Source organism: Schistocerca gregaria, chromosome 3 (genome assembly GCF_023897955.1).
Source record: "Schistocerca gregaria isolate iqSchGreg1 chromosome 3, iqSchGreg1.2, whole genome shotgun sequence".
NCBI classification, from domain to species: domain Eukaryota; kingdom Metazoa; phylum Arthropoda; class Insecta; order Orthoptera; family Acrididae; genus Schistocerca; species Schistocerca gregaria.
In genome coordinates, this window is record NC_064922.1 from 901247751 (window position 1) to 901265455 (window position 17705).

The 17705-nt window shown below is 43.9% G+C and overlaps 1 long non-coding RNA gene across 1 annotated transcript in view; it reads left to right on the forward strand.

Moving 5' to 3' along the window:
• The window catches only part of LOC126355194 (uncharacterized), a 512700-nt gene that overhangs the window by 23540 nt on the left and 471455 nt on the right, over positions 1-17705 (forward strand). The window lies entirely within an intron of this gene.

Here is a 17705-nt window from a genome sequence, read left to right on the forward strand (position 1 = left end):
ATTCGCGATCTCTTATGCTTCCTGGTGAAGTACTCTTGTAGCGGTTGTAGTGTGTAAGGAATGTCACTACCAATAGATAAGTATAATTACATGGCTGTGTTGTTCCTTCATGATTCCAAATGACGCCTACTCACCTTCCATTAGGTTTTCGTACTGGTCTTTTATTCTCTTTTCGCATCCGGCAATTCTTTGATCCATCCATCACACTGGGCCATATGTCTCACTCACCTCAATCTAACTTTGCATAAAGTCAGAAATACGCCATCCACTCCAATTTGTTCTCTGCTACACTTAATACTTTTCTGTCGTTTAGTTATTCCCAACCTGTATGTGTCCATTGCTCTCTGAACACGCCACAATTATACATGATGTTCGCACTATAAACTCGCGTTTTCCTGTCACATCTCAACAGTGCCAATAAGCACTGATGGAAAAAATTCCTTCTCAGACACATAGAAAGCATCTTTTAAAATGAAATCCTCTTTGATGTAGCAACGCATAATATTTTTACTCATATGTTTCTTTTTCTGTCCATCCCGTCAATGTTTACAGTTGCTTTAAACGCAGAACCTTACCCACTGGTTCGGTGACTTCATTGTTCATTTGATTAATTTGTTTTTGGATATGCTATTTATACTGGACTGCAATGAGTTTTAGCTCTGCTGTCGATAGAAAAGGAACTAATAAGTATTTATGTAATGTATGTGTACCACTTCATTCTGAGCATTACGTTGAGCTATTTGCTTGCAGTCCAGATACAATTCAGTAAAGGAAATAGAAGAACTTAATGAAGTTATATTTTCCTAAATGTGTTCTGCAACACAGATACAAACACAGTCGATAATTATTCATGTACTAAACAAAATAATTCGATGCTGGTCAAATCTGCACTGTAGACCTAAAAGGTTCCGCATGCCGCATCGCGAATTCTCCTAAAGAAATCATCGCTAAAGTGCATAACACTGTGGTAGAAAAGTCATTTCAGAAGTTGTGAGGTGGTTGCGATGTTTGGCATTTTCCAGGAGAGAGGCTAATTGCGTAGTTACCCCTTCCGTAGACTTGTAATAAAACATGTTCGAAGAAACCCAATTTCAATATTTATTTGAGAAGCTGAGGCATAAAGAGAGAAGCTACAGCTGTCGTCGGGTGTCATGGTGAAACGGATCCAACAAAACACGCCGGAGCTAAAACTGAAGAAGACAGTAGATTAGTGAATGAGAAAGAGCACTGACGAAAGCGAAGCTTTTCACTGGTGGGAAAAGCGACCCATCCGTCTTTTGAGAAGCGCTATGTTTAATCATCACGTTTTGGAAAATAGAAAAAAAATGGTTCAAATGGCTCTGAGCTATCTGGGACTTAACATCTGTGGTCATCAGTCCCCTAGAACTTAGAACTACTTAAACCTAACTAACCTAAGGACATCACACAGATCCATGCCCGAGGCAGGATTCGAACCTGCGACCGTAGCGGTCACGCGGTTCCCGTCTGAAGCGCCTAGAACCGCACGGCCACACCGGCCGGCTGAAAATAGTAAAACAATGACAGACTGTTATTCTGCAAAGTCATCGTACCAGTTACAAAGGTAGTTTTAACAGAGATTACAGAAATTATTACACAAAACCGTGCTCTACCTCCATGAATATGAGGTGTTACACACGAGCTGTTGGGGTTAGCATGAAATGAGTATTGAAATAGATCCATCTTAAATCCCCTGATTTGCTCTAACGTTGGTATTCCTATGTTTCCTGGCACTACGCAACAGCGAGAAAGTTTCCTGGTATGAATACTTTACCGATAACTCTATCCAGAGTTTGATTAAGAAGATTTAAAATTTAGATTGGTCATACTTATTAAAGCTCAGAAGAAACTATTCTAAAAGGGGAGTTTCGTGTTATATTCAGTGGCGTCTTAAACTTACAATTAGATACACCTACCTCTATACACCACGATCCACCTTATGATACGACGCGGGGAGTGCTTCGGTATCACTACCATACACCTACACTCGTGACATTCCACACGAAAATAGTGTGGCAGGAACTGCTGTCGGTAGGCCACCAGATGAACACGGATGTCTCCAATTTTAACGCCAAGGCCTTTTCGAAATGTGTATATGAGTGGAAGGTAAGGCTGAACTCTTCTTGGATGTCACCCTCTTAGAAAATCGAGAGCAAATTCCTCTGTGATTTAAAATACATTCTTGCAGCCTCTGACTCTCGCACCCTTACTAAATGAACTCGTCGTTAAATGTTCTCTGCCTCTGTGAGTTCTATCTGGTAAGCTCCCCAGAATTGGCTGTACGTGGGTTTTATAAGCTCCTAGACTAGTGAATCATATTTCCTTATGATCCTAGCGATGGATTTGTCTGTCATCTGCCCTTTCTGTGGTTGATCCCTTTCAGGAAAATCAGGAGGCGTAGTCATACCTACTTTATGGTTGGGATTTCTTCGAGTGGTCGATCGCCAAGTGTGTGATTAAGCAGTAATAGCACTTCCCATCTGTTTATGTACGATACTTTAAAAACGGCAATGTGTCCTGTTTCAGGACACTTTGGGGTAGAAGCTTCTCGTACTAACTTTTGATATACCGCAAATGCCCGTGACGCACTCCCTGCTAAAACTTTCCTCACATAAAAGTTAATACACATTGCTTGGCAAGAGACGGCAAAGCACCCAGAAGAGCAGGAGGGAAATAAGGAACTAAAAGAAACTTGGGGGGCTGAGAGGGTATGTAATGTCAATTCAGTGATCACAGAATCGAGACAAATTTTGCGAAGAACTTGGCTGAATGAGCTCACTTACCAGTTCGACGTTGGGGTTGGGGGGGTTGGCTTGGGTTGTTTGGGGGAAGAGACGAGACTGTGAGGTCATCGGTCTCATCGGATTTGGAAAGGACGAGAAGGAAGCCGGCCGTTCCCTTTCAAAGGAACCATCCCGGCATTTACCTGGAGCGATTTAGGGAAATCACGGAAAATCTAAATCAGGATGGCCGGACGCGGGATTGAACGGTCGTCCTCCCGAATGCGAGTCCACCTCACTTCCCTCGGACCTGGATGCATCCACTTGTCGGTAGGGGAATGTGTGATAAAAGCCGTTGTATCCCCTCCTTATACAAGCTGGCCTACAGTAGTTGTTACTGCTTCTTGATATTCTCGATTCTGGCACAGGGACCGAGTTAACGTCAAGTTGGTCCCACACGTGGTCCATCGGGGGCAGATCTGGGGATCTAGGCTACACGAGTACATCACTACCAGGCGTGACCCGAACTCATACGTGATGGTTTCCCACATCGCGAGACCAGGAGTAACACGTCTGTGCCTCTACAAAACATTTCAAGGTTGGGACCTCTCTCCAGGTCTCCACCTTCCTCGCTGACGACAGTCATCTAGAGCGATGCAGAAACGTGGTTCAACGTTATTCATCAGCAGCTCAGGCTTCGCGGTGACGGCGCTTGTCCAAAAGCAGCCATTTGCGTTGTGTAACGGCATCTTACGCATGGGTCGTAATTCCGTAGTGCTGTTGATGCTAGTCTCTCACCTGTGGACCAGGGTAACACATAGAGTTTCACGGGCTCCATTGTTTGTTTTTGGATCGTAGAACATATATTGTGTTCGAACATTATGAATTACCTCGAAGAAAACGGTATATTGACACAAAGTCAACATGGGTTTAGAAAATATCGTTGTTGTGAAACACAACTAGCTCTTTATACACATGAAGTGTTGACTGCTGTTGACAAGGGATTTCAGATCGATTCCTTATTTCTGGATTTCCGGAAGGCTTTTGACACTTTACCACACAAGCGGCTCGTAGTGAAATTACGAGCTTATGGAATATCTTTTCAGTTATGTGACTGGATTTGTGATTCCTGTCAGAGAGGTCGCAGTCCGTAGTAATTGACGGAAAGTCATCGAGTAAAACAGAAGTGATTTCTGGCGTCCCCCGAAGGTCGTGTTATAAGCCCTTTGTTGTTCCTTACCTACACTCGTGGAAATTGAAATAAGAACACCGTGAATTCATTGTCCCAGGAAGAGGAAACTTTATTGACACATTCCTGGGGTCAGATACATCACATGTCACACTGACAGAACCACAGGCACATAGACACAGGCAACAGAGCATGCACAGTGTCGGCACTAGTACAGTGTATATCCACCTTTCGCAGCAATGCAGGCTGCTATTCTCCCATGGAGACGATCGTAGAGATGCTGGATGTAGTCCTGTGGAACGGCTTGCCATGCCATTTCCACCTGGCGCCTCAGTTGGACCAGCGTTCGTGCTGGACGTGCAGACCGCGTGAGACGACGCTTCATCCAGTCCCAAACATGCTCAATGGGGGACAGATCCAGAGATCTTGCTGGCCAGGGTAGTTGACTTACACCTTCTAGAGCACGTTGGGTGGCACGGGATACATGCGGACGTGCATTGTCCTGTTGGAACAGCAAGTTCCCTTGCCGGTCTAGGAATGGTAGAACGATGGGTTCGATGACGGTTTGGATGTACCGTGCACTATTCAGTGCCCCCTCGACGATCACCAGAGGTGTACGGCCAGTGTAGGAGATCGCTCCCCACACCATGATGCCGGGTGTTGGCACTGTGTGCCTCGGTCGTATGCAGTCCTGATTGTGGCGCTCACCTGCACGGCGCCAAACACGCATACGACCATCATTGGCACCAAGGCAGAAGCGACTCTCATCGCTGAAGACGACACGTCTCCATTCGTCCCTCCACTCACGCCTGTCGCGACACCACTGGAGGCGGGCTGCACGATGTTGGGGCGTGAGCGGAAGACGGCCTAATGGTGTGCGGGACCATAGCCCAGCTTCATGGAGACGGTTGCGAATGGTCCTCGCCGATACCCCAGGAGCAACAGTGTCCCTAATTTGCTGGGAAGTGGCGGTGCGGTCCCCTACGGCACTGCGTAGGATCCTACGGTCTTGGCGTGCATCCGTGCGTCGCTGCGGTCCGGTCCCAGGTCGACGGGCACGTGCACCTTCCGCCGACCACTGGCGACAACATCGATGTACTGTGGAGACCTCACGGCCCACGTGTTGAGCAATTCGGCGGTACGTCCACCCGGCCTCCCGCATGCCCACTATACGCCCTCGTTCAAAGTCCGTCAGCTGCACATACGGGTCACGTCCACGGTGTCGCAGCATGCTACCAGTGTTAAAGACTGCGATGGAGCTCCGTATGCCACGGCAAACTGGCTGACACAGACGGCGGCGGTGCACAAATGCTGCGCAGCTAGCGCCATTTGACGGCCAACACCGCGGTTCCTGGTGTGTCCGCTGTGCCGTGCGTGTGATCATTCCTCGTACAGCCCTCTCGCAGTGTCCGGAGCAAGTGTGGTGGGTCTGACACACCGGTGTCAATGTGTTCTTTTTTCCATTTCCAGGAGTGTATATAAACGATTTGGAAGACACTCTGAGCAGCCGTCTTCGGTTGTTTGCAGATGACGCTGTCGTTTATCGACTAATAAAGTCTCCAGAAGACCAAACCAACTCAAAAACGATTTAGAAAAAATATCTGAATGGTACGAAAAATGGCAGTTGACACTAAATAACGAAAAGTGTAACGTCATCGACATGAGTGCTAAAAGGAATTTCTTAATCTTCGGTTACATGATAAATCAGTCTAATCCAAAAGCCGTAAATTCAACTAAATACCTAGGTATTACAATTACAAACAACTTAAATTTGAAGTAATACATAGATAATGTTGTGGGAAAGGCTAACCAAAGATTGCGTTTTATTGGTAGGACAATTAGAAAATGTAACAGACCTACTAAGGAGACTGCCTACAATACGCTTGTCCGTCCTATTTTAGAATACTGCTGCGCGGAGTGGGATCCTTACCAGATAGGACTGACGGAGAACATCGGAAAAGTTCAAAGAAAGGCAGCACCTTTTGTATTACCGCGAAATATGGGAGAGAGTGTCGCAGAAATGGTACCGGATTTGCGCTGAACATCATTAAAAGAAAGGCGTTTTCCTTGCGACGGAATCTTCTCAGGAAATTCCAATCACCAACTTCCTCTTCCGAATGCGAAAACATTTTGTTGACACCGACCTACATAGGGAGGAACGATCACCACGATAAAATAAGGGAAATCAGAGATCGCACGGAAGGATATAGGTGTTCTTTCTTTCCGAGCGATATACGAGGTTGGAATAAAAGAGAATTGTGAAGATGGTTCGATGAACCCTCTGCCAGGCACTTAAATGCGATTTGCGGAGTATCCATGTAGATGTAGATGTAGGCGCTGATGTGAAGAGTTACGATTTGCACGGTGCACAATATGGCAAATTCCACTCGCCGACGTCAAGTATTTCTGTTCTCACGTTCCCATGCAGTCCAACGTCGGGCCATTGTCACATTCGAAAGCTCCACATCCCTGGATATTGCACGATTCGGCCAGAAAAGCCGCATCGTTTCATCTTTATAAAACTGTCAGGTGACGATAAAGTTGTCTCATACGAGTACACGGCCTTCCAAGTCTTTGACAGTGATCACTTTACATATGATATAATTCACGCCCCTTATGTATCCATCCAGACCTGGTAACAACGCTTAACGTAAACAACAGTAACGCATTCTGGCTGCAGTTCTACATGCCACAGAAAACTGCATCTCTAATCAATTGCATAGGCACCAATGATGAATACGTGTGTTGACAGTTAGTTACTTTGACATCCGTCCATGTCTTCTTGGTGCTTCGCTTTTTTTTTTTTTTCTAATTATCAGACAGTGAATGTTTTGAATCCCAGTCCACAAAATATTTCCAGATGTGCTTGGACAGTGACCAGTTTTCAATATGTGCCGTGATGTTTGGCTAAGTACCGAAATGAAACTGCAAATTCCAACTTCCTCGTTGAAATATAAAGATCCCGTTGATAAACGTTTCTTCTACTTCTGTCGAGGGTTTGTTAATCTGAAAAAGCCAAGTTGTACTGTTCTTCCTTAATGCACGTTAAAATCTCAAGTCCCCCTGTATAAATCACTTCAAAAGTCGGAGGTAGGTATTGGCACACCATCGCAAACAAGAAAATGGCTAGTAAAGCTTTCTGATCTTCAAAGCAATCTTCAGACTGAGGGCAGACTTAGTTTAGTTAGGACGCTTTATACTTAGCTTTGGAGTTACTCGTAAACTATACGCATCAGTGCATTGAATTGGGCTGTTTATGAAAAAAAGAGTCAGCGATTTTAAATATTTCCGTTTCCAAACCATTCTTCCCTCAAAGGTGTAGGACAAACAAATGACACCTATTCTAAAACGATTAGTAACGAGCTAGTAGTGGAACAGAAAATGTTGCCGTTGCTATTATGCAGGATAAAAACTGGAGCTTTTTACCCTGGTTCCTGTCAGAATCGACAGGAAACAGTACCCCGGGAAACATTAAAGACAAAATTGTACACAGAATTTTATGAAAAGCAATAACAAGTTTCCAACCTTTTTTTTTACCAACCAATCCGAGTTTAAAAAGTTGGCACACGAAATGGCACTATATCAGTTCGAATACAATGCATCATGCCAACGTTACCGGAACAAACTAGAGCAAAGAAATAACTGCAAAGATTTACTTACTAATTAATTACTAAGTAAAACAAGAAATTAAATAATGGGTTGACCATTTTAGTCCATAATGGGGAAGAAATCGGAATAGAGATGACATACAGCAAAACACTGTAGACGAAGTTGTATGCGGCAAAGAGGCTCACGCATTGCTACTAATGTCCGTGACTATGAACGTAACTTCCAAGGTGATTTGGGGGTTAAAGTGATTTTTTAATGGGAACCCTAACATGTAATTCAAGATTTGAAAAGAGCGGTAAATTTTACGTATAAAATGATACATTATTCAAAGTCGTGGCAAGGTTCAACCTAGTAAGGATTAACTTGGTATAGAGGAGGGATACAGAAAAATACAGTGTTCGATACAGATTGGAAGGGGCATAAGGCGTCACATATCGTTACCAGTAACTATGAATTTAAAGGTAATTACCGAACGTCATTCGAAGGTTGAGTTTGGTTTCATGTCAATCCCTGTTTGTGACGCCGGATATGGAAAGAGGAAACAGAGTTTTGAACTTCAAGTTTTAATTTACGTGTTTATTGGCAAAAATAAATACATCACAGCGCATAAATGTTATTGTGGTTTTTGAAAGACAGTACAAAGATAAATGAAACGTAAATTATTGATTTACAGTCGTTGAATGAGTCCCCATGCCTCTCATTCCTCGGGGTGCCTTTTGTGGTTTGTATCTAACATTGTATTTTGCTTTATGCCTCCTCTATCCAAAGTTGAGCCCTACTAGACCCAAAATATATATGCTTATTTGATCTTCATTGAGCTAGCGAAGATCGTGAATACTGTATCTTCTTCTACGTGACGTTTGTCGTTGCTTTCAAATCTTGGATTACAGATTAGGGTCCCCATTTAAAAATCGCTTTAACCTCCAAATTATCTGGAAAATCGCATTTAAGGTCTCGGCTATATAAATATTTTGCTGTATCTCATATCCTTTCCGAGCTATTCCCATTATGGTTAAAATGATCAGCCATGTATATGATAAGATACAGTCAGCTTAGAGCTATTTTCCGGGTGTCCTCAGTAATACATTGTCTCTTGGTAAGACGTGGACTTGTTCTATGCTGGTGGTTACAGAGTTAATGACGCCAACAATTTGGTCGCGTGTTGTTAGCTTTTACTCAGCGAATTCCACTTTTGCTCCATGCTGCTATCCCTCACTACTCTGACGCTCAGAACTCTAATGGAACCAGATCAGATAACCATGAGAGTCGCTGACCGTGGCTGCTGCGAACGATCAATCATCCGGATATGGTCCGTTTAGCTGGCATGTAAGAGCGGCTGGCTGGGAGAGCGGTGTGCTGACCCATACAGCTCCATGCCGCATCCAGATGGCGCCATATATAAACACTGGAAAATTTTTTCATACATAGTGTGAAGCATTGAGCTTCCAACTTGGGTTTTCTACACTCCAGTGTCAGTAAATGGCGATGCAACTTAATTTCATGGAGTCGAAAAATCTCAGAACAGCATTTGAATATTCCCATGGGGCGGTATACGAGTAAGTCTGCATGCAGTAGTGACAAACTTCAACAAATTGCATCGTAGAATGCTACGTCAACGGCTCTTTTCAATTACACCTTCTCAATGTCGGCAACGTATGACGAATAAGGTCTTATACGATTTATCGTGCTGTGATATAAAATTAATTTTTTATTTTAAATTTCCATCGGTGGATGGTACAAATCAGGGCTCGGGTGTGCCATGTAATATATCTGCGGGGGAATAACAAGATTTAGTTAAATGCATAAATTTTGTAATTTTGTGAACAGTGACTCCACGAGAAAGGACCCAACAGTTTTCGATTAACGCAAAGCTCATATGACCCTCTGTATCCGAGGGTACAGAGAGGGTCTCAGAAAAAGTTCTGGAATAAAACGGCCAAACCAGCTCTGGTGGATTACAATTGAGACATTTTCCGGAAGAATTGTTCATACATTTATGTGCTCTTTTTCTGAAAATTATTTAAAAGTAATCAGCTTGTTATGCAAAATATTCCATCAAGGTTTTATTTCATTATCATTATCAGAGGAGTGTTTTCTTGATACATGTGCACGCTTTAAGAAGAACCAGTTTCGGTTTGTACAACAGATTGAAATGGTCATTGCAACCGAAAACCTTTAGTCTGAGAACATACACTATTTGTCATCATAGACGTTAAATAAAGAAATTTATGCTATGATTAAGAATAATATTATTGTTATGTTTTAATATGTCCTGAGAGTTAAAAACAATTAGATGAAAGAAGTGTTTCCTCATTATAACTTACTGACATTGATTTTTGGCAAAAGGGGCAAAAAATGTTTATCATAAATTTTATTTTTCCCTTTAAAAACATAGCTTAAAATATCTAGTACTAGGAAAGCGTTACTTAATAGTAGCATACATCCTATTAAAATTTACTTGTTTATTAGAATCGATTTGTTATTTTATTACATTGACGGAAAAAAATCGCAACAACAAAAAATAATTAAGGTAGACTAATGACATTTCGAAAACAAATTTCTCTAGGTAAGATATTAAAGAGATTAACATTGCAAGATCACAAGTTAATGTAAGGGCGAGCTGAGCTACAGCGACTTCGAAATGCTGGTGCATTAATAACTGGTGTAACCGCCAGAATGTTGAATGCAAGCATGCAAAAGTGGACGCATGTACTGAACAAGTGCCAGTGTCAGATTGAGGCTGGAGTTCCACACCTGTTGCTCTTTCTGGGCCAATACAAGGACAGTCAATACTTCTGCGGATTACGCTGGAGCTGTCCGATACTGTCCCACGTGTGCTCGATTGGACCCAGATGTGGTGATTGAGCAGGTCAAGGCAACATATCGACACTCCGTAGAGCTAGTTGGGTTACAACAGCGGTATGTGGACGGTCGTTATCCTGTTGGAAAACATGGAATACTGTACATGTATGGCAGCACAACAGGTCGAATCAACAGACTGACATACAAATTTGACGTCAGGGTGAGTGGGCTAACTAAGAGAGTGCTCCTGCTGTCATCCGAAATCGCACTCTAGACCATAACTCCACGTGTAGGTCCGACGTGTCTATGAGGCAGACAGGTTGGTTGCAGGCATCCTTCCATTCAGCACACGGCCTTCACTGGCACCGAGGCAGAACCAGCTTTGATCAGGAAATACAACAGACCTCTCCCCTGCTCTCCAATAAGCTCTCACTTGACACTACTGAATTCGAAAATGGCGGTAGTTTGGGGTCAGTGGAATTCATGCTACAGGGCCTCTAGCTCGGAGATGTCCTTGAAGCAACAGAGCTCTAATAGTTCGTTGTGTCACTGCGGTGCCAACTGTTGCTCAAAGCGCTGCTGCAGCTGCAGTATGATGCGCCAGAGCACATAGCGTCGAACACGTGGTCTTCCCTCTCGACAGTGCCACGTGGCCGTCAGAAGACCGGGCTACTCGCGACCGTACATTCTCTGCCTCTGCTATCAGTCATCCACAGTGGATACATTCCTGCCAAGTCCTCCTGCAGTATCCCAGGAGGAACATCCAGCTTCTCGTAGCCCTATTATTCGTCCTCGTTCAAACTCACTGAGTGGACCATAACGGTTTCTTTGTAACCTTAAAGGCATTCTTGAGCAACTTCATGCCACCACATCCTATCTGAAAGGTAACCAACGATCAAGAACGAAACGGCGTCTATTTGAAACAAACCTGGTGTGAGTCCTTATATTGGCGCTACTAGCGGCTCTCTCATTCGACTGGGACAAAATGTGAGGAAACATCATCTTTCAGATGTAAAAACACGTCAACCAACTTTCTTTGTGTCGCACAACTCCTTAACGGCTTTGCCGTGGTGGATACACCGGTTCCCGTCAGATCATCGAAGTTAAGTGCTGGCGGGCGTGGCCGGCAATTGGATGGGTGACCATCCGGGCGGACATACACTGTTACCATTTCTCGGGGTGCACTCAGCATCGTGATGCCAACTGAGGAGCTACTCTACTGAATAGTAGCGGCTCCGATCACAGGAAACAATCATAACGATCGGGAGTGCGGTGTGCTGGCAACACGTCCCTCCTATCAGCATCCTCATCTGAGGATGACATGGCGGTCGGATGGTGCTGGTGGGCCACTTGTTGCCTGAAGAAGGAATGCACTGGTTTCATAGCTTTTCCGTCAGGGTGTAGTAAAAGTAAGCATTTAAACTGCCCTACACCAAATGAATTGTCAGCCGCGGTGGCCAAGTGGTTCTAGGCCCTTCAGTCAAGAACCACGCGGCTGCTACGGTCGCAGGTTCGAATCCTGCCGCGGGCATGAATGTGTGAGATGTCCTTAGGTTTAAGTAGTTCTAAGTCTAGGGGACTGATAACCTCAGATGTTAAGTCGCATAGTGCTTAGAGCCATTTTAGCCAAATTTTAGCCATATCAAATGAAGATCTTGTCCTGTGACCCTTTCTTCCCGAAAAAGCCGCAATTACAATGCTTTTGTGTAAAAGTAAGAAAGAAGATATATCAGAGAAGCAATTGACGCACTTTTGAATGCTCCTCGAAATCACGGAGGCCTACAGCAAATGAGGTGACGATTGAGAATTTAAAGTTAAATGTATAACTTAGAATTTTAGGTAGCACTAGAGGATATTAGTTAAAAATTGAACTTTCAATTCTTAGTCAAGACCTAGTTTGCATTATTCAAATACGGACCAAAGTTCAAATGGTTCAAAATGGCTCTGAGCACTATGGGACTTAACATCTGTGGTCATCAGTCCCCTAGAACTTAGAACTACTTAAACCTAACTAGCCTAAGGACATGACACACATCCATGCCCCAGGCAGGATTCGAACCTACGACTGTAGCAGGCACGCGGTTCCAGACTGAACCGCCAGGCCACAACGGCCGCCCGGGTTAAAAGTTATCGATACCCTACTCTGTGTCTTACGTTCAGATAAATCATTTTACAAAGCATTTGACCTTTCTGTTTCCAAAAATTAATTGACAATGAAATATTACACCAAAGTAACTTGTACGCAGAATGGCTAGACTTTGAAAAGATGAACTTTTCGACACTTCATATACACAGTTAGCAGCAGCTGTTCTTGAAATATTTCAGTTTATCTCAGCAGTTAAGTTTTTCTAATTACCCTGATTAGTTTCAAGCAATTAAATCTTTGTAATCTCTCGGGAGTTTTCGTCGTGTTTAATGGAATGCTTCCCGGTGTTTTGCACAGGTGTAGATTTTATTTGGTGCACAATATTTCGACCTACGACCTAACGCCCTTCTTCAGGTGCTGCGAGTTTCGCTGTTAATGCTTACTCGCTGACTAGGCTTCAACCGTACTGTGAACTATTGCTACTATCACGCTGATATTTGTAGCTGAGTTCGATGCAAGACACTCCCTACCCCTTTTGATGCTCTTTTTATTTTTCAGAGCTCGCACTGATATCCCATGAAATGAAAATTCTCTCAGCGTTTCCCTGCTCTGTTGGATTTACTGGGTAGACTGTTAAAGAGTGAGTACCGCAACTCAGGTGTTACATAAGCTGAAACACCTGTCGCTGTTTATCAGGTATTCTGTCTTATTTATTTCGATACATTCCTTAAGTATTCAGTCTCCGAAACTTGTCTCGCCGTATTTTATTTCCTCATTGTAATCGAAGCAGTGCTCGGTGACAGCTGACTTGCTTTGTTGTTTTAATTGCGTGCGTGCCTGGTGATCCTTGCATCCCTCCTCCAGGGCTACCTTAAGATATACCACATTCGCATGGAATGCGATATACAGCCGGCTTTGGGAGACCTAGATCATCTTTACCATTAGAAATGCTATCTTCTCTCTTCCTTGAAGAGAGCGAAATACATTGGATGCTATGTTTCCGTAAGAGTGTACCAGTATTTCTGGATATTCTACCAGCAAAAGGGAAATAAGTGATTTTTCTCTTCTCTAGCTGGATCATACCCTCTTTCTCAGAGGTTCTTCACTCTGATTGCATCGTTCGGTCAATTTGATTGACCTGTGTACCCATTCGTTTGTAACAATATTCGTAGGTGTTGTAATTCCTCGACGAGTCTCTCCTCGTCTGGAAGTGTTCGAGCTCTGTGCAGCAGTATAGTGCACCAAAGAGGAAACTTCTGGGACAGAATAATTAAAGAGCCTATAGAAACATAAAAGTCAGAAACTTAATTCATTAAATAACGTGTGAGGTCCGCTACTCAGTTTATTAAAATCCCGCCGGGTATGATATCCACTAGAGCTGTATTTCAGGCTGAGGTGCTATTCCAGAACATGGAGAACATCGGCAGTTCTGTTCGCGTGTGAGGCGGAATTCACAGCTGACTGCGGTGACAGTGGGAGTTAGCACCTGGGAGGGAGGCGTGCCAGGGTGATCCGTGCAGTTGTGTGAACCGCTGCGAGAAGATGGCTTAGGCCTAAATCATCTGCCTAGTAAGCAGGTCACCTGGGTTCGATTCCCGTTATTAGTACAAATTTTCACTCGCCGCTCCACTCTATTTGCACAAAATATGTAAGCCAATTCTCTGGGCTAATCTTTCCACGGACCCAGACAATCTATACTACTATTTGTGCATCGAACCGCGACACAGGATGCCAAAAGTCTATACGATATTTCTGTGCCTATGTTGTTAAGAAGAACGGTGCATTGTTCCTTCTGCAATTTGGTATGTATTTGCAGTAAAAGGCAGCGACTTTCATTTAGTATTTCCTCCCCTGTAAGGGAAATCCATAATGTGTGTACAAAGGAGTTTGGTCTGGTCGTGAGTCTGCACGGATTGCCAAAGTGGTTAAGGCTGCCGCTCACATAAAGCGGGAAATCCGGTTTCGTGTCCCGGTCCCGCACAAATTTTCATTGTCGTCCGAATGTGCTTCATGTATTTTGAAAATCGTTGTACCCGTTTCGTGGATGACTGCGTAACCTTACACATTACGCCTCTGGGATTCAGAAAGACTAGTCGAGGAATGTACTGTATCATCATCCAACAATCACCATGGCTTTTAATCACACTTTACTGAAGGAAGTAGCGTAATCTGTGGAAATACATAGAAGTTTCGTAACTTCGTGACATCTCCATGACCTAATTTGGCCGACTGAGTAAGGATAATTCCTCATGATGACCACAGGGGGAATCGTAGAAAGGTTGAGTTAACATACAGTACAAATGTGATCCAGCAAGGTTGCCGTGAAGCATTTATTCGGGTGAGAAGGCTGTTCGCGAATATCAAGGCTTCGAATTAACGAGAAAGAAAGATTGTAGTTAATTAACATCTAAACATCATTGTTATGCAGACCACTGTGAAGTACGGGACAGAGGGTAATTTGCATTGTACTACATAATAAATCTCTTCCTGTTCCATTCGCGTATGAAGCAAGGGATGAATGACTTGTTAAATGCCTCTATGTGTGTTGTAATTATATTAATCTTGCCCTCGCGCTCCCTTCTAAAACGATACGTGAGTAGCTGTAGTACGTTTCTGTATTCCTTTATTAATACTGTTTATGTAAGCTACGTAAGTCTGTCTTCAAGTGTGCCAGTTCAAATTTCTGGCATTTCAGGTACGCTGTTTTCTGAGTCACATTATCCTGTGACCATTGGTGCTCTCCTCTTCAGTACACCATCAATGTCCCCCGTTAGCACTATTTTAAGTAGAACCCACAAACGTGATCAATATTCTAATGTGGGTCGCACGAGGGTTTTGAAAGTATGCTACCAATGAACCGAAGTGTTACACGTGCATAACTGGCGTCATTCCATTATGGGAATATGCGTAAGTTGACTGATTCCACTAGTTACTGGTTAATATTGTACTCACTGGATACTACTTTTAGCGTTTCGTGTAACGAAGAATTTTACATGAGTTGTCATCATTTGCGCCATGCCGGCGGCAAAGTCATTAGATGCATCACAGAAGTTCAGACAACACAAGGATATAGCAGAAAACCGGATGTGACATTTTCAGAGGAAATATTCCAGCATTCGCCTTAAAAGAAGTGTTCACGAAGCGGACCAATTGCCTGCAGTACCGGCTGACTCCACATCGTTCTGTTTCTACAGCAGCTGCGAAAGCTGGGGATCTCAGAGTGTGGTCCAGAACCTACTGTGTCGGACTCGGAGTGTATTGTGATTCGTCCTAAAAGTAACATTTGTAGTAAGATTAAACTGCAAATTGTGGAAACTATGTGAGAATGACAGCAAATGAAGTTGTATGTATATTTCCTTTCTTTGCGTTACAGCTCTTGTAGGTGTGGTTTACAATGACAAGATGGATTGCTTAACGAAGGAGGCCTATGTCTCTCGTCCTTATATGGATATTGCGATTTCACGAAAATGTTACGAAAACTGGTCGATTTTATTTTATCGTATGGCTAGGGCCCGCCGTAGGACAGACCGTTCGCCGGGGGGCGGTCTTTCAATTTGACACCATTTCGGCGACCTGCAGTCGATAAGGATTACAATGAGGACAGCACAACACCCAGTCTCTGGGTGGAGAAAATTCCCCGACCCTGTCGGGAATCGAACCCGGGCCCAGACGACTGACAATCCGTCACGTTGACCATTCAGCTACCAGGGGCGGACAACTAGTCGATGAGGAATGGACATTGGAATGAAATCAGTTGTCTGCCATAAAGAGCAGTGCTACACTTCGATACAGCCCTTAATTAGAGTTTCTTCCTAGTTCCGAAAGTTTGAGCCGACTACGAAATCGATAACTATCTGGATAGGAAGGCGTGCTGTTAGGTTATGTCAGCCCCGTAAACTTATCGAACCCGTAGAGGAGCGTAGAGTTAAAAATGAGATCAGCAGTACATTGCAGTTACTATAGCGCATATTAGACGTGCCATGCTCTATTAAGAAGCTTGACCACTGCGTGCTTACTAAAACAGTCTGTTTCCGGGCATGTTTTATCCAGCGACCAGTGTGTGAAAACACGTGTGGCAAGTTATATCACAGTAGTGCAGCTGCTGGAATGCTCAGCATAACCGGTATTTTACGTCAGAAATGAGTCCTCGGACAGCGAGACTACTTGCCAGACCAAACGGAAAATGGTTTCCTGTTTACCCACGCGCGATTCTTTCCTGGAAATGTACTGCATGCATAAAATTGATCTATTTCTTCGTCTCTTCTATATCTAGCGTATGCTTGTATTGTCTGCTTTGTGGAAACAGGCATCGTGTGTTAAGTGTGAGTACGCTATTAGCTTGAAGAGTAAATGTATTTCAACCACATAAAGAACAAGCTAGTTTTGGAATTAAATATACATAAATTATTCATTTTTAAGTCGGCCGCAAGTATAGAACAGTCTAGTGAGTATGCATAACCTCTCTGTCTGGCAGATCAAGCAAAGCTCCGCGTTCTGGCCCAGACTGTCCAGTTGGTACCGACCGACCGCTGTGTCATCCTCTTCCAAATGGCGTCATTCATTGAGTATGGAGGGGCACGGTGTCAGCACACCACTCTCTCGGTCGTTGCCGGCTTTCTTGGCTTTGGAGCTGCTCCTTCTCAATCAAGTAGCACCTCAGTTGGAATCACGAAGCTGATTGCCCTCCGTTCCAATCCTCCGACCAAGGAAAAAACCCTAGCAGTACCGGGAATCGAACCCGGCTCCTCCGTATGCCAACCAGACACGCTGTCCACTGACCTAAGGAGGGATGGGATTTATAGACCTTGAATATCCTGAAGAATCAGTTTAAAAAAATGGTCTGTACAACAAGATGGCGAGAAACATGTCATTGATCTACATCTACGTCATACTCCGCAAGCCATCGAATGGTGTGTGGCCGAGGGTACTTTTTGTACCACTAACTGAGCCCTCAAAACTCAGCTTCACTCGCGAAGAGCGCGTGTGAAGAATAATTGTCGGCAATCCTCTATTTCGGCTCTAATTTCTCGAATTTTCTCCTCGCGGTCATTACGCGATGCGTATCTGAGGGGATGTAATATGTTGTCCCGGAAAGTTCTGTCTTGAAATTTCAATAGCAAGTCTCTCCGCGATGTACATCGCCTCTCTCGTGACGTCTGTCAGTGGAGTTTGTTGAGCATCTCCTTAACGCTCTCGCGGCGGCTTAAACGATCCCGAGACGAAACGCGCCGCTCTTCGTTGGATCTCTCTCTCTCTCTCTCTCTCTCTCTCTTCTATCAGT